The sequence below is a fragment of the Monodelphis domestica genome, chromosome 1, assembly GCF_027887165.1.
Source record: "Monodelphis domestica isolate mMonDom1 chromosome 1, mMonDom1.pri, whole genome shotgun sequence".
Classification (NCBI taxonomy): Eukaryota; Metazoa; Chordata; class Mammalia; order Didelphimorphia; family Didelphidae; genus Monodelphis; species Monodelphis domestica.
In genome coordinates this window covers 395,623,373-395,646,115 of record NC_077227.1, presented here as the reverse complement: position 1 = coordinate 395,646,115, position 22,743 = coordinate 395,623,373, and the positions used below count along the sequence as shown (strand labels likewise).

The 22,743-nt window shown below is 43.1% G+C and overlaps 1 protein-coding gene across 1 annotated transcript in view; it reads right to left on the bottom strand.

The window, feature by feature from the left end:
• Window positions 1-22,743, bottom strand: part of MMP24 (matrix metallopeptidase 24) — a 65,606-nt gene that overhangs the window by 18,901 nt on the left and 23,962 nt on the right. The window lies entirely within an intron of this gene.

Genomic DNA, 22,743 nt, shown 5'->3' with positions numbered 1-22,743 from the left:
TGAGCTGAAGGGGGAGAAAGCTCAAAACCCAGAAGGAATCAGAGAAGGTTTCCCAGAAGAGTTAGCAGCTCCGGTGAACATTAAAAGAAGACAAGGATTTTGGATACATTCATGTGTGTAATACTGAAGTCCCCAAGTACAAGGACAGCAGTGGGCATGTAGAGAAAGACTGGGAGGAAAGGGCCTTAAGAAAGGAGAAAGGGTGACCTGAAATCTGTTAGATGCCTACAAGAAGGATTTTGACTAAGTAACATGGACAAATGAAGTGATCCTCATGGGAGGAGGAGTTGCTGAGTGATGGGTGGAAGAGAAAGAGTGTGGAAGTAGCAATGGGGCGAAAGGAGTGAACAAAGACTTACAGCTGCATCCACAGAACATGAGAGAAGGAGCAACTAGCACTGGAGAGAGTGACCAGGGACATGGAGCCTTCTGGAGAGAGCCACGGGGGCCCCAAAATGGAAAGGATAAGAAAACAATCATCTAAAAATAAGGGCAGTTGGCTAATAATAGATCAGAGTTTCCAAAGGGCACAATGCAAATTCTAGAAAGAGGAGGAAAGGTCTGGGAAGAGGGAGAGTTGAGCTGAGAAGAGAATTTTGTCAGGGAAATCACACACCTAACATATATCTGACTAAATCACTGAAAAGTCACTACAAAAGCCACAAGAATGACTCTATGGCCCAGCTACCCACAAGGGCATTTCTCTTCATCAAAAGGGGGCATAGGAGTATCTCTTGAACTGCATAAAATGTAAATCTAGAACTGGAAAGGAATTCAGAGTTCATCCAATTGACATGCAGTAACAGAGGCTCACAGTTACAAAGAAACATATTTGAATGCAGGTCTTGTAGTTCCAAATTTGGCACTTCCTGCTAAATTAGGCAGCTAAATGGCACAACATAGATAGTGCCTGACCTGGAATCAGGAAGAAGAGTCTTCCTGAGTTCAAATCTGGCCTCAGACACTTCCTAGCTGTGTGACCCTAGGCAAGTCACTTACCCTGTTTGCCTCAGTTTTCTCATCAGTCAAATGAGCTGGAGAAGGAAATGGCAGACCACTCCAGCATCTTTGCCAAGAAAATCCCAACTGGGGTCACGAAGAGTCAGCAGAACTGAAAAGACTTAAAAATAATGACTCCACCACATTCTGCCTGTGGTCAGGGTTTATGATGCCTCAATATATATCACATTTGGGGTTGATTGTATTCCACTCTTTCCAGATTAAGGTTCATCATTCTACTGCCTATCAGCTATAATACGATGACCAGTCAGAGAGGATTGTCACTGTTCCTGTGCCTATCACAGTGGGAAAGATGGTGGAGAACTATGGACAGAGGACTAGATTTGGAACCAGGAAGAACCAGGTTAAAATCTTAGCTTTGACATTTCCCAGCTGTGTGATCATGGGCAAGTCACTTAATCTTTCTGATCCCGGTTTCCTCTCTGAAAAAAGGGGGATTATAATAATATCTACTGCCTCTACTTTACAGGTTGTTCTGAGCCATTTCAGAAAGTCAAAGAATGCAGGTCAGCAACTGTCCTGTAATGTAAAGGTCAATTTGGCATCCCTGAGAGGTAAACCATTTGCCCAGGGTCATTGTATATGTCCGGGGAAGGATTTGAACTCAGCTCATTCAGTCTCCTAAATCAATTTTCTGCCCTACCTCTTTCTAATGTAATCAATATGCGTCTTGTTTTACAACACGACAAACATGAAAATACTATTGTATACTAACAGACATAAGACAAATATGATATTACCTACTATGCTGGAGAGGGGGAAGGAGTGGGAGGGATGGAGAGAACAGAGATCACAAAATTTCAAAAAATGATTATTTAAAATTGCATCAATATGTAATCTAGAAAAAAATAAAAAATTAATCAAAAAAAATTTCTATCCTACCTCCCTGCAAATTTAAAAGTGGTATATAAATGGCAGCTATTGTTATCATGATGATGATGATGATGGTGATGATGATGATGGTGATGATGATGATGATGATGATGGAGGTAGTCTGGTATGGGGGATAGATAACTGACCTTGGAGCCAGGCAGACCTGGGTTCAAATCCTAACTCCAATATTTACTGGCTATATGATTCAGGGTAAGTCAGTTAACCTGAGCACTCTAGGCCCATGGCATCAAACTCAAATCAAAAAAGAACCACTAGGGGCAGCTGGGTGGCTCAGTGGATTGAGAGTCAGGCCTAGAGACGGGAGGTCCTGGGTTCAAATTTGACTTCAGACACTTCCCAGTTGTGTGACCCTGGGCAAGTCACTTGACCCCCGTTGCCTAGCCCTTACCACTCTTCTGCCTTAGAGTCAACATTGACTCCAAGATGGAAGGTAAGGGTTTAAAAAAAAAAAAGGACTACTAAAGCCTACATAAGGATTCTTGCAGCAGGTATTGACTTAGAAAACCACATCATTTATGTTCTATTGCATTTTTATTGATTTGGTTAAATAGCTTCCAGTTGCATTCTAATCTGGTCCAGGCAGCACTCCAGAGTGTTGTGGGAGGCATGTGGAAGGGGACACCCTCACTCTAGGCAACTCTCTAAGTCGGAGATCTGTACTGGTAGAGGGGATTTCCTCACCTGGGAGTTCCCTCTAGCCATAAAATCACAGGTGCGGTCCGTCCTTGGTATTATTATTACCAAGCTGTTCGGCCCTTCTGCCCCTCGCAAAAGCTTGGCAATAATAACTGGGTCTACTCCTCCACAGGAAACACGCCCTCGTATCCAAACTGGTTCTCACCTTCAGTTCTTTCCCTTTTCGAGCGGGGAAGCATGGGAGCCCACTTTGCAAGCTAAGCAACAAGCCCTGAGAAGCTAGCTCGCAACTGAGGGGAATGTTGGCAGGTGGGAAGCCAGGTTTGGCTGAGCACAAGGAACCTCCCTCCAGACTGACCGACTTCCCAAGAAGTAAACAGGCCAATCCTGGGGTTAGCAACAGAGGCAGGGGTAGAGGAATTCAGCTGAGGCTGAGCTCAGGCAGGAACGTCCCACACACAGGGCAAGAGAGGGGGTTTCAATCAATGCTACATTGGTGTCAGTCCTGTTGCACCCTGGACAGACAGATGGATCCTTCCAGAAGCATAGGAGACAGCCCGGAATGGGCAGCAGGAAAGGCTCTGAGAATCTTGTAGCGGATTGGAGGAGGCCAGCCAGCATTCCCTTTTGTCTTTCTTTTTGCATCCCCAGCACTTAGCAGCTGCTTAATAAATATTTATTGACTAATTGATTGTACTTGGCCTTTACTGCTTTACCTCTGGGGAAGGCAGTCTGTCACAAGCTTTTCTGGTGTCGGTCTTGCCCTGGAAGTCTTGTATGGTCCATAGTCAGATCCTGGGATCCAGGACACAGAATACATTTAGAAGGAAGTCTGAGCAGCGATGACATGTCCTGCGGATCTGAGCCCCGAGCCACGGATCTGATAACAAGAGCTCAATCCCTCATCGCTGGGGTACAATATCCAGCTGTAAGCAGCTCTATTACAGACTGGAAAACAGGACTCTGCCATTGTTTAAGTGGCAAACTCAGTGGACTGCAGATTCCAGCTCCCTTGTCCTTGGACGTCCCCACTGGGCTCCATCAGGCCTTGCTTTATTGCCGAGACCCAGACCCAGACTCATCACCTCCATTATTGACTTAATGGCATAAAAGAAGTTTTTGGTGCAGGACATCTTTGACTCCCACAGACCAGGATGCTTAGAAAGGGATGTGTTGGAATGATACATCTGAAAGTCAGCCTGCCGCCTTTATGTTTGCTTTTTGACCACTGGAGTCCTACGCAAGAAAGGCCACACACCAGACTGGGGAGCCAGGGAGAAAGAAGAATGGCACCCACCATCTTGTGGGTTCCATGGAGAAGGTGGTGGTGGTCCTAGAATAGAGACTTCTCCAGCAGAAGAAAAGGAGTTTGGGTGAGGCTGGAAGTCAGGGGACAGCAGCCCATGGTTAGTTTTAAGAACAGATACATGAAGATGGGGAAGAAAAGGGAATAAATATTTATATGGCACCCACTCTGTTCCAGGATTTGTGCTAAGGCCTTTTTTTTAGACCCTTATCTTCTGTCTTAGTATCATTTCTAAGACACAACAGTGGCAAGGGCTAGGCTTTTGGGGTTAAGTGACTTGCCCAAGGTCACACAGATAGTAAGGCTGAGGCTAGACTTGAACTCAAGTCTTCTTGACTCCAGGCCCATGAGGTCCTAAAATCTCTTTGTCTAGCTCAATAGTTCTCAAAGTATGGCCTGGGGATCTTTAGGGCTTCTTGAGACTCTTTTAGGGGTCCACAGGTTCAAGACTGTTTTATAATAATTCTAAGACATGTTCACTTTTTTAAACCTTTACCTTCTGTCTTAGAATCAATGCTACTTACAGTTCCAAAATGAAAATTTCTAATAGATGCAAAACCTCTTTGTAGAGGGAATCATTCCTCAATAAAATTTTAAGAGAAATGGGCAACTGGGTGGCTCAATGCCAGGCCAAGGGATGGGAGATTCTGGGTTCAAATCTAACCTCAGACACTTCCTAGCTGTGTGATACCAGTAAGTCACTTGACTCCAATTGTCTAGCCCTTACCTTTCTGCCTTGGAACTAATACACAGTGTTGATTCTAAGATGGAAGGTAAAAGAAAGAGTGTTAAGGGGTTCTGAGAACAAAAAGTTTGAGAACCACCATTGGTCAAGCTTGATCTCTTGCTTAACAATTTACCTCAACCCCAGGCTTGGCCTCCTGGAAGCCAGTAAGCTCTCAGCCCTAACTCAGCCTTTGTGGTGAACCACTGGGTTTGGCCCTGCTCCTGCCTCCTCCATCCCCTTCTGTCCTTGGATCGTCCCTTCTAGTTGACTTTACTCTCATGAGCATCACCAGGTGTCAGACACTGTGCTGAGGGTATCAAGTCACTGGGACAAAATGAACAGTTCCTGGCTTTGAGGAGCTTATAAATACTAAGACCTGACAAAAGGACTTCCTTTATATATCTGTGTCTTCAGTGGCATCTCCTGACAACCTTGTAAGGTAGGTGCTAAGGATATTCTCTCTCCATTTTACAGGCACTTACAGGACTCAGCAGATAGAGCTCTGGACCTAGAATTCAAAGGCCTGGGTTCAAATGTGGCCACAGACACTAGGGTAGCTCTGGGCAAGTCACCTCTGTTTGCCTCAGTTTCTTCAACTGTCAAATAGGGATAATAATAGACCTATATCCCAAGGCCATTGTGAGGATCAAGCGATGACATTTGTAAAGTACTTAGCACAGTACCTGGCACACAGTGGGTGTTAATACATTAATTATAAATATCTGTAAATATTAGCTCTTATTATGATAGAGGGGAAGGCTGGGAATCAGTGTCCAAAATGTGACCTAAACCTAGCAATTTCAAACCTAGAATGTTCCTGGCACATCGTAAGTGTCTGTTGGCCAACTGCCTGATTACAGGCACTGTACCACTGACCACCATGGTAGCATGCATTTTGACTTAGTGTAAAATGTGGTATTATTTGCCGGTCAGGTTCTTAATGGTAATTTGACATCCTCTTCTATTAAGCTCTCTCCAGCCCAAGGACTTCTCTATTGAACTTTTTTCACTTTCTAAGCAAGAGAGATTAATCAACACTACAGACTTTGCTCAGCCCCAGTATTCTATAGAACCCAGGCAGGAAATAGTTGTTGAATGAACAAACAGGAGCAGTGTCTCAGGCTCCCCTCCTAAACCCTTTAAGTTAGACCCCAAGTTCAACTGCAGTGAGTGCTCACGGCTCTGGTCTTGAATTCTTCAGTGCTGGGGCCCCCCTTCTTGGCATCCCCTCCCAAACACCTTCTATTCCCCGGTGAGGCTTCTCCAGGGCTCTATAAATTCTCTGGAGAGGATCCCGTCAACATGCTATAAGATTTCCATCTAGTCCATTTACTATTTCCCAGGTATCACTGTAGCCCTTAGGCTATTGGCCATCACTAATGACCAGACCATGCAGGAGTATTCCTGAAGGATGTCTTTCACAACACCCCCAACATGCCAGCTTGAGGGAGTCAATATACATCTTCCTTCCTTCCTTCCTTCCTTCCTTCCTTCCTTCTTTCTCTTTTATTTTCTTCCTTCCTTCCTTTACTTCCTTCCTTCCTTCTTCCTCCCTTCCTTCTTCCATCCTTTCTTCCTTTCCTTCCTTCCTTTCTTCCTTCCTTCTTCCTTCCTTCCTTCCTTCCTTCCTTCCTTCCTTCCTTCCTTCCTTCCTTCCTTCCTTTCTTCCTTCCTTCCTTCCTTCTTTCTCTTTTTTTCCTTTCTCCCTCCCTCTCCTCTTTCTCTTTTTCCCCAGGGTCACACAGCTAGGAAGTGGGGCAGCTAGATAACACAGTGGATAGAACCCTGGATCTGGAGTCAGGATTCCTGAGTTCAAATCTGGCTTCAGCCCCTTGCTAACTATGCGACCCTTGATAAGTCACTTAATCCTTTTGGCCTCAGTTTCCTCATCTGTAAAAAGATCTGGAGAAGGAAATGGGAAATCATTCTAGTATTTTTGCCAAGAAAACTCCAAATGGGGTCACAAAGAATTAGACATTGACTGAAACAACTGAATACACAGAGACCATCTAGTTCAATCCCATCACTTCACAGATGAGGGATGTGAGCCCTGGGGAGATTAAATGATTTGTTCAGTATCACAGAAGCAGGAAGTAGAAAAGGTCAGATTTTAACCCATGTCCTTAAACTCCAGACACATTGCCTCATCTGTATCCCACTGTGCCCCTCTTGTGAGGGAATGACATTTTGTGATTCCCAGCTTTAGAGTACATCAGGACATCACTTTTTGTTTGAATCTGAGATTTTACTAATAACAGGAACTCCTTTTATCAATACAGATAGTCTTAGAAAGTTCCCTTGACCACTGAGGACTAAGGTGACTTGTCCAGGGTCACACAGCCAATGTTTCAGTGGAACAAGAGCCAGGCCTAGAGACAAGAGGCCCTGGGTTCAAATTTGACCTCAGACACTTCCTAGCTGTGTGACCCTGGGCAAGTCCCTTAGCCCCCATTGCCTAGCCCTTACCACTCTTCTGTCTTGGAACCAATACACAGTATTGATTCTAAGACAGAAGGTAAGGGTTTTATTTAAAAAAAAAAAGTGGAACTTGAATTCAATTCTTCTTATACCATCATTTTCTATCATTTTACATAAAATAAAATATATAGTTTTGATAACACGAAATTGCCTCACTGGTAGAATTATTGTTATTCAGTTGTTTTTCAGTTCTGTCTAACTCTTCATGATACCTTTTGGGGTTTTCTTAGCAAAGGTCCTGAAGTAGTTGATCATTTTCTTCTCCAGTTCATTTTACAGATGAGGAAACCGAGGCAAACAGAGTTAAGTTGCTTGCCCAGGGCCACCCAGAAAGTAAGTGTTGAGGGCCAGATTTGAACTCAGGAAGATGACTCTTCCTGATTCCAGGTCAGGCACTCTACCCACTTTGCCACCTAACTGCCCCTTATAGAATATAAATGTTTAAAAAGTGTGTTTTTGTGTTTGGGAGGTTGAGAATCATGCAAAGTACTGTAAGATTCCCCTGATTTGATCTAGCCTGCCCTTGTATTGTCCTCATAGTTAATTTGGGGCCTACCTCACTGTCTCAGTTCCTGCTTGGGTCAAGCCCCAGAACCCTACAGATGTTTTCAGTGACTCTGTTCTCAATGGCCACAAAATTCAGCTGTTAAACAGAAAAATTGAAAGAAACACCCACGATTGAGGGATGACTAGCTTAGCCATGGGAGGATTTAGTATGAGTCAAACTCTACAGATCAAAGTGTGTTTGTATCCCCTAGCAGACAAGTAGCTAAAGGATGCAGTTTTCCAAAAAAGAAATCTAACCTATCAAGAAGCTCCCCCCAAAATGTTCCGTATCAGTAATATAGAGCATTGGGTCTACAATCAGGAAGACTCATCTTCTCAAGTCCAAATCTGGTCTCAAACACTTGCTCTATGACCCTGGGCAAGACACATAACTCTGTTGGCCTCAGTTTCCTCATCACAAATGATATGGCGAAGGAAATGGAAAAGGTACTCCAGGACCTTTGCCAAGAAAACCCCAGATGGGGTCTTGACTGAAACAAATGAACAAATTCACCAATAACAGAGAAATGCAAATTACAGCATCCCTGAGGTACCACCTCACACCCACCAACCTAGAAAAGATGATAAATGATGGGAAGACTCATTGTTGAAGAAGTGGTGGGAAGATAAGAATGTCAATTCACTGCTGGTAGAGCTGTGAATTCCTTCAACCAACCTGGAAAACAATATGGAATTATACAAGAACAGTGACTAAGTTATTCACAGTCTTTGCCTGGGCTGTTGCCAGTTATCCTGACTTTTCTCTTGCCATTGGGCTTCTGTGACTTTCAACTCTGCCTTACTTAAATCCAATTCACACACAAGTGAAGACCTCGATCTGTCATGTCATTGGTCCTCTTCAAAAACAAAGGACAAACAACAACTCTTTGACCCAGAAATCACACAATTAGGGTTATAGTAAATGCTAGCATTTATATAGTTTGTTAAAAAATGTAAAAGTGCAGAATATCAAGGGAATCAATAAAAAATGTGAAAGAAGCAACCGATCAGTACCAGATTTCAAACTATATTACAAAGTGGTAATCATCATAACAACCTGGCTAAAAAATAGAATGGCAAATCAGTGGAATATAGTAGGTACACAATACACAATAGTAAATGACCATAATAATCTAGTGTTTGATCGATGCAAAGATCTAAACTTTTGGAGCAATAACTCACTATTTGGCAAAAATTGATGGGAAAACTGGAAAGCAGGTAGGCAGAAAGTGGGCATAGACCAACATCTCACACTGAATACCAAGATAAGATCAAAATGGATACATGATTTAGACATAAAGAGTAGTATAAGCAAATTAGGGGGATATGGAATTTTTTACCTGTCAGATCTATGAGTAAGAGATGAGTTAATGACAAAATAAGAGATAAAAAGCATTACATAAAGTAAAATATATAGTTTTGATAACACAAAATTAAAGAGGATTTGTAACAACAAAACAAATGCAGCCAAAATTAGAAAAAAAATCAGGAAACTGAGAAAGAATTTTTATTGCAAGTTTCTTTGATAGAGCCATCATTTCTCAAATATATAGGAGTCTGAGACAAATTTGTAAAAACAGCAGCAATTCCCTAATTGAGAAATGGTCAAAGCATATCGATAGGCAATTTTCAGAAGAAATCAAAACTATCAAAAGTCACATAAAAATACTCTAAATAACAACTAATTAGAAAAAAGTCAAATTAAAACAATTCGGAGGTACCATCTCACACATAACAGATTGGCTAATATGACAGAAAAGGAAAGTGATAAAGGCTGGAGAGGATATGGAAAAGTAGGGATAGTAATGCACTGTTGACAGAGTTGTGAACTGGTCCAACTATTCTAGAGGACAATATGGAACTATACTCAAAGGACTATAAAACTCTGACCCAGCAATACCACCACTAGGCCTATATCCCAAAGAGATCAAAGAGAAGGAAAAAGGACCTATGTATTCAAAAATATTTATAGCAGCTCTTTTTGTGGTGTCAAAGATTGGAAATTGAGGGAATGCCCATCAATTGGGGAATGGCTGAATAAGTCGTAAATGACTGTGACTGAATACTAAGCAGGATGGTTTCAGAAAAACCTAGGAAGAATTATATGACCTGTTGCAAAATAAAATGATCAGAACCAGGAGATCATTGTACATATTAACAGCAATATTGTAAGGGTGATCAACTGTGAAAGCTTTAGCAACTCTGATTAGGACACTGGCCAAGATAATTCCACAAGACCCATGATGAAAAATGTTGTACACCTCCAGAGAGAAAACTGCCAAGCTAAGTGCAAACTGAAGTATAATTTTTTCACTTTATTTTTGTTGTTTAATTGTTTTTTCAGTTTTGTCTGACTCTTTATGACCCTTTTCTAGGGAGTTTTCTTGATAAAGGGTGGTTTGCCATTTCCTTCTCCATTTTATTTTACAGTTGAGGAAACTAAGGCAAACAGGATTAAGTGAATATGGAAATGTGTTTTGCATGATTTCACATGTATAATTGATATCCTATTGCTTGCCTTCTCAATGGAAAGGAGAGAGATGAGAGGGAGGGAGAGAATTTGGAATTTAAAATAAAAATGTAAAAACAATTTGAAAAACACATTCTATATCTTATTTGATTCTCACAGCAACCCTGTGTGTTGGGTACAGTTTTTATCCCCATTTTGCAGATGAGAAAGCTGAGTCTGCAAGAGAGTAAATGACTTGCCAAGGTTACCCAACTTATAAGTTGTCTGAGATGGGATTTGAATTCAGGTCTTCTTGATTCCAGGCTCAGCACTCTATATACTGTGCCGTCACTGTACTATGCCCCTGGGAGGCCTGCTGTCAGCAAGAAAAGACCCATACATACAGACACATCCACAGCAGTATTATCTGTGATAATGACATTCTGGAAACAAAAAAACTGGCCACTGGCCAAACCAACTGTGGGGCATGAAAACAATGGAATATTATGGCTCTACAAGGAATGAGTGACATGGAGAGCTCAGAGAGATCCTGAAAGATGTGTGTCAAATGAGGCAGAATGATGAAAGCAAAGCCCAAAGAAAAATGTACATAAGGACTATAGGGTGGGAAGGGAATGGTCAGCAGGGAAAGGCAATGGCATGCCAACCAGATATACCGGTCAATGCTAACAGACAAAACCATACTGATAACACTACAGAACACACCTTTCCTTTCTTTTAATAATTTGTAATCTAATTATCTTCTCTGCCCCCTGTCAAGGGATGCACTTTGTAAAGGGGTTTACTTGGATATTTTATAGGAAATATCTATGGTGTTAAAAAATGTAACTTTCAATTTTGTTTTATATTTATACCATTAAGTAGACAGATTAGAGGGGAGGGAGGGAGCAAAAACAAAAGAGTCCAGAAGGAAGACGATAAGATAGGATTGAGGGAGCCAGTAGAGGTTCTTTTGGGGGCCTGGCCACTGATTTCATTGCTTTGGGGTGAGATTGCTTTGGGGTGAGGAAACTAGGTGGCTCAATGGATAGAGTGCCAGTCCTGGAGTTGGGAGGTCCTGGGTTCAAATTTGACTCCAGACACTTCCTAGTTGTTTGACCCTGGGTAAGTCACTAATTGCCTAGCCCTTACTGCTCTTCTCAATACTTAGTACTAGTTCTAAGACAGAAAATAAGAGTGAAAAAAAAGCCAAAAAGCACCTTAATTCAAGCTCCCACCCTTCCTGGTCCCTCAGCTGTTTTTGTCCTCTGCACCAAAATTACCTTTCATCTGTTTTGCATGAATTCCATATGTATTTATAAATGTGCACATTATCTCGCTTATTGAAATGTTGGCTCCCTTATGAATTTGGTCCAGGCATTCTGGAAAGTCATTTGGAACTATATCCAAAAAGCTATTAAGCTCGGCATCCTTTTGCCCAGCAATACCTCTACTGACTCTATACCACAAAGCAATAAAGGAAGAGGTAAAGAACTTGTGTTCAAAAATATTTCTAGCAGCTCCCTATATTTGCAGACAAAGAACTAGAAACTAAAGGGATGCCCATCAGTTGGAGAGTGGCAGAACACATTATTGCACACGAGTGGGACAGAATATTACTGTGCTGTAAGAAAGGATGAAAAGGATGGTTTCAGAGAAACCTGAGAAGATTGATATGAACTAATGCAGAGTGAAAGGCAGCTAGGTGGTACCAGGCTTAAGAGTCTGGCTCATCTTCCTGAGTTCAGGACTGATGAGAATTGAAATCTGACCTCAAACATTTCCTAGCTGGATGACTCTGGGCATCTCACTTAACCCTGTTGACCTCAGTTTCCTCATCTGTAAAATGAACTGTAAAAGGAACTGGCAAACCACTCCAGTACCTCGGCCAAGAAAACCCCAAATGGGGTCATGAAGTTAGATAAGACTGAAAGGACGGAGCAAAAAAAAGGTAGAGTGAAGCAGGCAAGAGCGAGCCAGAACAATTTATACAATATGGCAACAATACTGTAAAGACAAAGCTTCGAAAGACTGCAGAATCCTGATGTGCTGTTTGCCCTTCAAAGCTTTTTATAACCAAGCCCTTTCCTCCCTTTCCAGGCTTATGCCTTAGTCTCTGACATGAACTCTTCCATCCATCCAGGCTATTAGATGAAGAAAACATTCCACCTCTCAGCTCCCAGCATTTCCTCTGGCTATCTCCTATTCCTGGAAGTCTCCCTATTCAATTCTGCCTCCTGACTTCCCTAGCTTCCTTAAGTCTCAACTAAAATTCCTTCTTTTACTGGAAGCCTTACCCAACCTCTCTTAATCCTAGAGCTTTCCCCATAATTATAGAGCTACTTTGCATGTTGTTCTTCCCATTAGATTGTAAGCTCCTTGAGAGCAGGGAAGGTTTTTGACTTTTTTGTACCTTCTGAGCTTAGCACAGTGCCTGGAACATAATAGGTGTTTAATAAATGTTTATTTATTGATGGACAGATCAACATAATAACACAATTCCAGAGGATTATAGATGAAATTTGTTTCCTATCTCCTAAGAGAGAGCAGATGGACTCAGAGGGCAGATTGTGATGTATTTTTAAATTATTTTTTTTAAACCTTTACCTTCTGTCTTAGAAGCAATATTGTGTGTTGGTTCCAAGGCAGAAGAGTGGTAAGGGCTAGGCAGTGGGGGTTAAGTGACTCACCCAGGGTCACATAGCTAGGAAGTGTCTGAGACCAGATTTAAACCCAGGACCTCCCATCTCTAGGTCTGGCTCTCAATCCACTGAGCCACCTAGCTTGCCCTGTGATGTATTTTTTATATTTTTCAAATGTAACCACAGGGGAATTTATTTTGCTTGACTATAAGCATCTCTAAAGTGGATTTTGGGCTTGTTTGGTTTTTTTGCTTTCTCATTGGGGGAAGGAGTGAAGGTCAAAGGGAGAGAATATGGATACGAAAATAAAATAAAATAAAAATAAGTGAGATGGGACTAGGTCAGGGATTCTTAAACTGGAGTCTGTGAACTTGATTTTAAAATATTTTGATAGCTGTAATTCAACACAGTTTCCTTTATTAACAAACAAACAACAACCTCTCATCAATGTTATGACCATAGTTCCTGAGGACAGATGGTGATCTATGCTATGTCCCTCCTGACAGAGAGATGGATTCAAGATGCAGAATGAGCCATACATTTTTGGACCTGGCCAATGGGTAGGCCAATCTGATTTGCTTAACTAAGCAAATTGGTTACAAAGGTTTTATTTTTGTTTTTCCAGTAGAAAAACAATGGAAGGAATGGGAGGGAGAGTAAATAAATTGCTTGAATTTTTTGTTTACCCTCCCTGGCCCTGCAAATAAATGGTTGTTGGGGTTAGCTAGGTAGCACGGTGGATAGAGCTCCAGGCCTGGAATCCAAAGGACCTAGGTTCAAATTTGGCTTCAGACATTTCCTAGCTGTGTGATTCTGGGAAACCACCTATCTCCACTTACCTAGTCCTTGCCACTCTTCTTTTTTAGAATTGATATTAAGATGGAAGATAAGGGTTTTCTTAAATTAAAAAAAAAAAGTTGGCAATTGAAAAAAAATTTTCTTTAATCAATTCCTTAGGGGCAGCTAGATGACTCAGTGGATAAAGGGCCAGGTCTGGAGGTCCTAGGTTCAAATCTGTCCTCAGATACTTCTAGCTATGTGACCCTGGACAAGTGACTTACCCCCCCCCCCCAGCCCTTACTTCTCTTCTGTCTTGCTATGATAGAAGAAAAAAATACTTGGAATCAAATTGTTTGCCAGCTCCAGGAAGGGGGAGAGAAGGGAGGGGTGGAGACAATTTGGATCATTTAACTTCAGAGAAAACTTATGTAGAAATTTTTTTTTACATGTAATTGGTAAAAATAAAAAATAAATCAACGCAAAAAGTAAAATAAAGAAGCTGGCCATCTTCTGGGGGGGAAAAAAAGCCTGGCAACAAGTGACAAATGTTTTGAGGAAGGAATAGCAGTGTCACTGGATCACAGAGTCCAGGAAAGGTGGGGTGGGATGAGGGGCATATTGTGAAGGGATTGGAACGCCAAGTGCTCCCCAAACCCATGAGGATGGTCTCTAACCCTGTGGGGGGGAATCCTAGCCCACAGAAAATGTTCCTGCTGCTTGGAGGCAGACTGCCAGGGACCCACAGACATCACAAATGCCTTGAGTGAAGCCTGCTTCGAGAAGAAGCTGTTTACAGCCAATGTCTTTGCATCTCCAGGAGTCAGGACAAGATCAGTGCAAGGTTGGCCAGCAACCTGGGAGCTCGCCTTCTGTTGAAGGTGGGTAAGCTGGCTCTGAGAACAGGGCAGGAGCCAGGCTGAGCCCCTCTCCTCCCTTGGCTCTTTGGCCCCTGGCAGGCAGCAGGGGAAGTATGAGCTCATCCCCAAGACCCGTCCTGAGCAAAGCAGCCGCCAAAGCAGGAAAGCAGCCGGCTTCCCTGGGGCTCCTTCCTGGCTCTGTTCCCAGGTAGCTCTGCATGGAGCCTTTGATTGCTTACTTCCCCAGAGGTTTGTCTCAAAGATCTCAGCCATGAGAGCCCCCAGAGAGCAACTAGAGAGTTCAAGGTCTTCCACAATCTGGTGCGTCCCCGCTGTTCCAGGTGAATTTTACCAATTCCTCTCTCTGAACTCTGTGCTCCAGCCAAACTGCACTGCTTTCTCTATGTCTCTCTGCCTCTCTCTCTGTCTTTCTCGCTCTCTATCTCTGTCTCTTTCTATCTCGGTCTCTCTCTCTGTCCCTAATAAATCCTGCTCTCTCCCACCTTCCTTCAGTTCGATTCTACAATCATTTACAAAGTATCTCCTGCCTGCCAGCCACTGTACCTGCAATAAGGAAACAAAGATGCCAATAAAACTGTCCCTGTCCTCTAGTTTACAATCTACACAGAGATATAGCCTATATACCCTGGCAGGAAGTGCTAAATACAGCATATACAAATTCAAAGTAGTTTTAAAAGCTCAAGAGGAGTGAAGAACTGGGGAGAGGCCTCAGGTGGGAGGGAGAAGGTAGGTGGCCCTTCACCTAAGTTCTGAAAGGCAGCCTGGAGTAGTGGGGTGCTAGAGAGCTGGATTTGGAATTGGGAAGACAAAGATCTGAAACTAGCTGTGAGACTCTAGGTAATGCACTTCACTTCTGGTTCCTCAATATCCTTATCTGAAAAATGGGGATAATAATTGCACTTGCTTCCTGGAGTTGTTGTGGGATCAAATAAGAGCATATACGTAAAGCCCTTTAAAACCTTAAAGTATTATTAAATTATTAGATACAACTACCATTATTTTTTTTCAAATCCTTACCTTCTGTCTTAGAAGAGCAATAAGGGTGAGGCAATAGTAAGTGACTTGCCCAGGATCACACACTAAGGAAGTATCTGAGGTCACATTTGAACCTAGGACCTCCTGGTTCTAGGATTGTCTCTCTATCCACTGAGCTAACTAGGCGCTCCCAGCTGCTATTATTATTATTATGAAGGAAGGCAGGGAATTCTACCAGGCAGCAGTGAGGAAAAAGTGCATTCCAGAGATGAGGTATCCCTTGTGCAAAGTGAGGGCAACAAGGAATAGGATGCTGGCTTCCTGACTAGCTGGTGGCGGTAAGCCTGGGACTGTAGAACTAGGGAACTAGCTCAATCAACTTTTGTTTAAGCTATTCCCTCTGCTTGCCTGAATGTCCCCTGTCCTGAGAGCCCAATTCTAGTGCCAACTTTTCCAAGAAACCTTCCCTTCCCCCTTTGCCCTCCCATACCACTTTGTTTTTTAGTCCCCAATTATCATATGATATTGTCAATTTTTACTTTTCTGTGTTTGTGTCCCAGATTAGACTATAATCTTCATGAAGGCAGGAACCATGTTTTACCTAAATTTTCCATCCTTCCCGTTCTGACCCCTAGCTAGGACTCAGCACATAACAGGTACTTAAAGGATGTTTGTTATAGTCTCTTGTATATGTTGCCCTGAGGGAAGAAACAGATCAATGGGTTTACAGTATTATTACTGTCAGTGTAGCATGCCAGGCATGTTAGCATCTGGAAAGTATGATTGATGTATTGATATTGTATCCTGTATATGCATTTACCAGACACATGGTGTGGAAAGGGACAGTCCAAAGGACTAGCAAAGGACAGGCAAATTCATGGGTTGGGCCTTGACAGCCTGGGCTGGGCCTTGAAGGCCATGCTGCCCTGGCTCAGAGTACATTCATTTGCAAAGCTTGGGTTGGATTAATCTCCTCCTCTTTGATCTTGTCATTGTCAATTCAGCCAATGTTAAGACCTATGCCATGTTACATGATCTCCTCCCAATCCACATTCCTAAAACCTCTAATAAATACTGGGGAACAAGCGTAAATTCCCTCTCTTCCCTCCTCTTGTTACACTCTTACTTACCTGTATCTTCAAAATGCTCTGTCCTCTCTTTTCCTGCTTTCCTCGTGACGCTATTGCCCCCATACTTCCTAATAATGCTCAGACTCCCTTGTCTATAGGAAGTATTAAGGAGTTGGTACTCCCCACTTAGTCTCTTATTTCTCATATTTCCTCGGAGTTCACGTTACTCCCCATGTGTTATAACTCGCTGTCTTTGAGTCTTTATTATTCACTCATTTCCTTAGTCTCCCTTCTCCATCTCAGGTTATCACCCACAGATAAATAATATAGGACTCCGTGGGGGGTCGCTATAGTCAGTGATAATAATAATTGTAATAGCTCACAGCACACGGAGCTCTAAGGTCTGCAAAGCCCTTTACATATCTTCTCTCTTTTCATCTTCACTACTGTCCTATGAATGAACTTCAGAATCCCTCTAGCCTGGGAACTTCATGAAAGTCTTAGGGCCATGAGACAGACTCCCACGATCCAGGGAAATCCTGGGGTTTCTCTGGAAAGCACGGAGAGATCAGAGGGCAGCTAGATAGTACAGAAGATAGAGCTCTGGTTCTGTGGTCAGGAAGACCAGAGTTTGAATCCAGCCTCCGACAACTACTAGCTCTGTGACCCCATAAATAAGTCATTTCACTTGTCTGCCTCAGTTTCCTCATCTGCAAAATGGGAATAAAAATAGCACCTCCTAGGATTTTTGTAAGGATCAAATGAGATAACAATCGTAAAGCACTTAGTACAGTGTCTAGTATATAAAAATCACTATATAAATGTCAGTTATAATAATGATGTGAGGAATGGCTCCTCTATGATATATGATTCACTGACCAGCACTGAATTTAAGGTGAGGGAAACCAGGGATTGAATCTTACTTCTGATTCAAATTTAGGTTTAGAGAACTGAAGAATAAGACTAAGGATGCTGTCAGAGCACATGAACGGACTATCTCTAGTCTTGATCTCTTATCCCCCGGCTCCATTTCTTCTTCCCATTCAAGCGAGTGTGGGACTATCCCATCGGCTTCTTACCCACTGTCACTCCCATCTCTGTGCCTTTGCGCTGGCTATCTCCCATGCCTGGGCTGCACTCCTTCCTTATAGAATCCCTCGTACCCTTCCAGACTCAGCTGAAGCAACATCTTCTAAACGGAGCCTTTACTGTTCTCCATCCTTTCCCCTCCAAAAGCTCATGTCCTCCCTCCAATACTCTTGTATTCAGTCACCTTGCATTTATTTACTTTGTAATTATTCTGAATCTACTTTTTTATTTATGCACACACAATGTATGTGCAATCTCTCCCAGTAGAACAAATTCGGGGTTATTCATTTCTGACATTGTATCCCTAGCACTTAGCTTGGTGCTTGGTACACAGCAGGCACTTACATCCTTGGTGACCGATGGCTCCTGTGCTCTGTCTCAGAAATCTTGTCCACTCGAATGGCTTTGACTATCAGGTAGCTGATTCCTGAAGCAACACCTCCAACCCTGACCATTTCTTTTGCCACTTGCATGTCAAAACTGACCATATCTAACCTCTTATTGTTCCCAAAGCTCTCTTATTTTTGTCAGGAGCATTGCCCTCTTCCCAGGCCCCCAGGTTTAAACCTCCAACCCATCTTTCCTGCCCTCTCTCCCTTTCAGCTGTAAAAATTAGGTCACATGCATAAGATCACACAGTCAACTCAAGGCGCGACGGAGCCTGGAGTCATGTCTCCTGGCTGTCACCTTGGCTTGTTTCATCCCTGGCCCCCTTCTATCCCACTGGACTCATGACTTGCAGTCTTCCAACCTGTCTGGGCTCCTTTAGGAATGCTAGGCACAGAATCTCCTGCTCTATTCTGGTAGAGGTTTGAGCTTTGCCCCGGCACTCCTGGGATGGGAATTGACTGGGGCGGGTCTAGGTCTTCCTTCATTCCACAGACATTTATTAACCACCTACTATGTGCCACATGAGAGGCAGAGTGATACCAGAGAGAGAGTCTCAGGGTTGAGATCTGGGTTCAAGTGTGTTTCTGACAGTTGATCAAGTCTGTGCCCTGGAGAAAGTGCTGACTGGTATCCATAGTGCTCCTAAGCAGCTCCCTATGCCCATGAAATCACAGGTCCAGATTAGATACAAAGAGTGTCAGACTCTGTACTGCGAAATGGGTCTAAAAAGGCAGAAATGAGCCAGTCCCCACACTTAGGGAGTTACATTCTGAGTTACATGCACAAAGTATATGCAAAATATTTACAAACTACTTAGAAAGTTCTGAGCCCTCTATAAAGAAAGGCTTCGAGGAACACACATTGCTCTGGCCTCAAGGAACCTAGGATGCCAGCAGCCAAAGAAAATGCTTACACCAGCATGTGTAGACACACTGGCTCTGTGTTCTAAGAATGCTCATCCTTCCGGTGAATCTTTCCTCAGACACTTAATTACTAGCTGCGTGACCCTGGCTAAGTCCCATAACCTCTCAGAGCTCAAAAGAGCCTTAATTCTAATTTTGTTTAATAGAAATGATAACAATACCTGTTAGGGCTAACCTTGCAGAGATGCAGAATGGATGCAGTGAATGGAAAGTGAGCCTCTGAACCAAGTAAACATGGGTTCGGGTCCTAACACATATGACGACTGGGCAATTCCTAAATCACAGTTGCTGAGAAAGAGACAACTCCTATTGGTTAGAGGGACGAGGAACTCCAATTCTGGAAAAGCTAAGAGAGGCAACAGGAGTCCTGTCTGTCAGGTGTCCCTCCTACCCAATAGCTGGCCTCCTCCCCCAAACTAATAATAGCTGGCATTTATAGAGATCCTACTATGTGCCAGACACTGTGCTAAGCATGTTACAAATATTATCCCATTTGTTCTTATCACAACCCTGGGAGGTGGGTGCTATTATTTTCCTCATTTTACAGTTAAGAACACTGTGGTCAGGGTGACTAGGTGGCCCAGTGGATAGAGTACCGGGCCTGAAGACAGGAGAACCTGGGCTCAAATCTGGATTCAGACACTTCCTACCTGTGTGACCCTGGACAAGTCACTTAACCCATTTGCCTAGCCTTGAGCTGTCTTAAAAGAGTTGTTACTAAGACGGAAAGTAAGGATTTTAAAAAAGAAAAGAAAAGAAAAGAAAAGAAAAGAAAAGAAAAGAAAAGAAAAGAAAAGAAAAGAAAAGAAAAGAAAAGAAAAGAAAAGAAAAGAAAAGAAAAGAAAAGAAAAGAAAAGAAAAGAAAAGAAAAGAAAAACGAGGCAAATTTAGGATAAATGACTTATCCAAGCCTGTGTAGCTACTGTCTGAAGCCAGATCTGACTCCAGACCCAGTGCTGGCAGCTATGCCACATGAAGAATGCCGCTGATTCTGCTTGGACAAGGGAAATGAGGGGCACTGATGAGGAATGGCCACAATGACGGACCTCAACACCATCCCCAGCTGCGGCTAAATCACGTCAGCCACCAGCTCCAGCAAACGTCCCCAAGGCAGCCCATCCCTGAGTGTTCTCCACAGGGAGGCAATGGGACCTTTAGCCACCCAGAGGAACACAACCATCAGCCCAAAGGGACTGGGGGGAGAGGAAGGCAGATCCTTCTCTTCACACACTTTTGCCCACAGATCTGGAATTGCTCGGTGGCATGAGAAGACATGGCAGAGACGGCCTCTCGCTCTGCCCTCAACTCACAGCATTCCTGCCTAGCTAGGTAGCATTTATATAGCTTAAAGTTTGCAAAGCATTTGGCAAATAGAATATCCTTTGATCCTCACATCAACCCTAGGAGGAGGTAGGTGCTCTTATTATTCCCATTTTACAGATGAAGAAATTGAGGCAAACAGAGTGATTTGCCCAAGGTCACAAAGCTAGTATGTGCCTGAGGCACAATTCCAACTTGGTCTTGTTTACTCCAAGTCCAGCCCTCAATTCACCTCGCCACCTAGCTCCCTTATAACGCCATATGCTCCAGAATTCATCCCTGCCTTGTCCTTGAGAGCCTCCATCCCAGGAGTCTTTTCCCACAGGCTCACTAGGACCTCTCTTCAGAAGTGTTGCTTTTCAGTCCTTTCATCTGTGTCCAACTCTTTGTAACCCACTTGAGATTTCTTGGCAAAGATACGTTTGGAATGGTTTGCCATTTCCCTCTCCAGCTCATTTGACGGATGAGGCAAACAGAGTTAAGTAATTTCCCCAGGATCACACAGCTATAAAGTATTTGAATCATATTTGAACTCAGGTCTTCTGACTCCAGGCCCCAAGGATCTTTTCATTGTGCCACCTACCTACCCCTCTCTTCAGAAGTAGGTCTTCAGAACTAGGTTGTGAGACATACCCACGAGAAAATCCATCTTGTGGACTTATGGGCTCGTGCTTTTGTGTCTGTCTCCTATAACAGAGCTTCCCCAAAGCTAAGTGTCAGAACCATAGCGCGGTGCTAAAGAAAATCTGAGACCCAGGAGGATGAGATCTAAGAAGTGAGGCTAAGGAAGGTGGGCCTCCCTCAGGATATCCCTCGGGTTGGGTCTTATCAGAGACCGAGTCCTGGACCGAGTGGCCAGCAGAGCAGGGATTTCTTAAGGCATCCTCTCTGTGTGAGGCACCCATAGTCACTAAGGTGAAACAGCCCTTGCCCTCAAGGTTTTCCATTCTCCTAGGCCAGCAATTCTCAAAGTGTGCTCCCCAGACCTTTTTAGGGGTCTGCAAGGTAGAAACTATTTTCAAAATAATACTGACTATTAAAAAAACTCTTCCCCTATCCAGCTATGTATTTGTGTGAGGCTGCATTTTCTTTGTATACTTGAAAACAACTTCTTGCAACAGACTGTAATGCAGAAGAATCTAGGAGAATCCAACCATCTTCAACTAAGAACGACATTAAAGAGATTTGCAAAAATATATAAAGCAATATCACTCTTCTTACATTTTTTGTTTCAGAAATGTAATGGAGACATAAATAAATGTTTACAATTTGACAGTTTTAATTTCTAATATGATCAGTATTGATAGCTCTAACTCACATAAACAAAGCCTCTTTGGCAGGATTTTTATCATTTTTTTTTAAACCCTTACCTTCCGTCTTGGAGTCAATACTGTGTATTGGCTCCAAGGCAGAAGAGTGGTAAAGGCTAGGCAATGGGGGTCAAGTGACTTGCCCAGGGTCACACAGCTGGGAAGTGTCTGAGGCCAGATTTGAACCTAGGACCTCCCATCTCCAGGCCTGGCTCTCAATCCACTGAGCTACCCAGCTGCCCCCAATTTTTATCATTTTTAAAAGTAAGAAGGGGTCCTGAGACCAAAACGTTTGAGAACGGCTGCTGACATGGGGAGAGAACATGTAAACAGATAAATGACTGCAAAATAATTCAAGGAGGGAGAGAATGTTAACAATGAGGGAAAACAGGAAAAGTATATGACCTGAGCCTTGAAGGAAGCTAGGGACTCAGAAGGGAGACAAGGAAGGAGCAAGTGCATTCCCCGTTTATGGAAGAGCCCACATGGAGCTGAGAGACAGTGCTGTGTGAAGGGAACAGCACATAGGCTAGGTTAGATGGACCATAAATGTGAGGGGGGGAGCCCAGGAAGGGAGGAGATGTTCAGTTAGTCTGGAAAGATGTCTTAGAGACAATAAAGAATCAGTGAAGATTCTTGAGGTGGGGAGTAACAAGGTCAGGTCTGTGCTTTGTAAGACGATTTGAACAATTTGCAGAGGATGAAGGGATGGGAGGCAGAGAGACCAATTCATATCCCAGAACAACAGAATCTTCAAGGTGGAAGGCTCCTTGGCATCTTTGCTGCCTGAAGTAGGGATCCCTCTACAATGTCCCTGAGAAGTGGCCACCTAGTCTCTGCTTGAAGACTTCTAGTAACAGGGAACTGACTAATTCTCAGAGCAGTCCATTCTACATCTGGACAGCTCTGATTGTTAAGGCAGCTAGGTGGCACAGTGGCTTAGAGCACCTAATCTGGAGTCCAGAAGACTCCACTTCCTGACCTAGACACTTACTAGCTGTGTGACCCTAGACAAGTCAATTAACTCTATTTACCTCTGTTCCTCACCTGGAAAATAAACTGGAAAAGAAAATGGCAAATCATTCCAGTATCTTTGCCAAGAAAACTCCAAAACGGGGTCACAAAGAGTCCATCACAACTGAAATGACTGAATAACAACAAATTGTTAGGAAGGTTTTCCTCACCCAGAACTGAGCCCTGATTCCCTTCAGTCTCCCCCTACTGCTCCTACTTCTTCCAAGAAGAAGTCTAATCTCCTTTCATGACAGCCCTTCAAATACTTCCACAGAATATCAGAGTCGGAAGACACT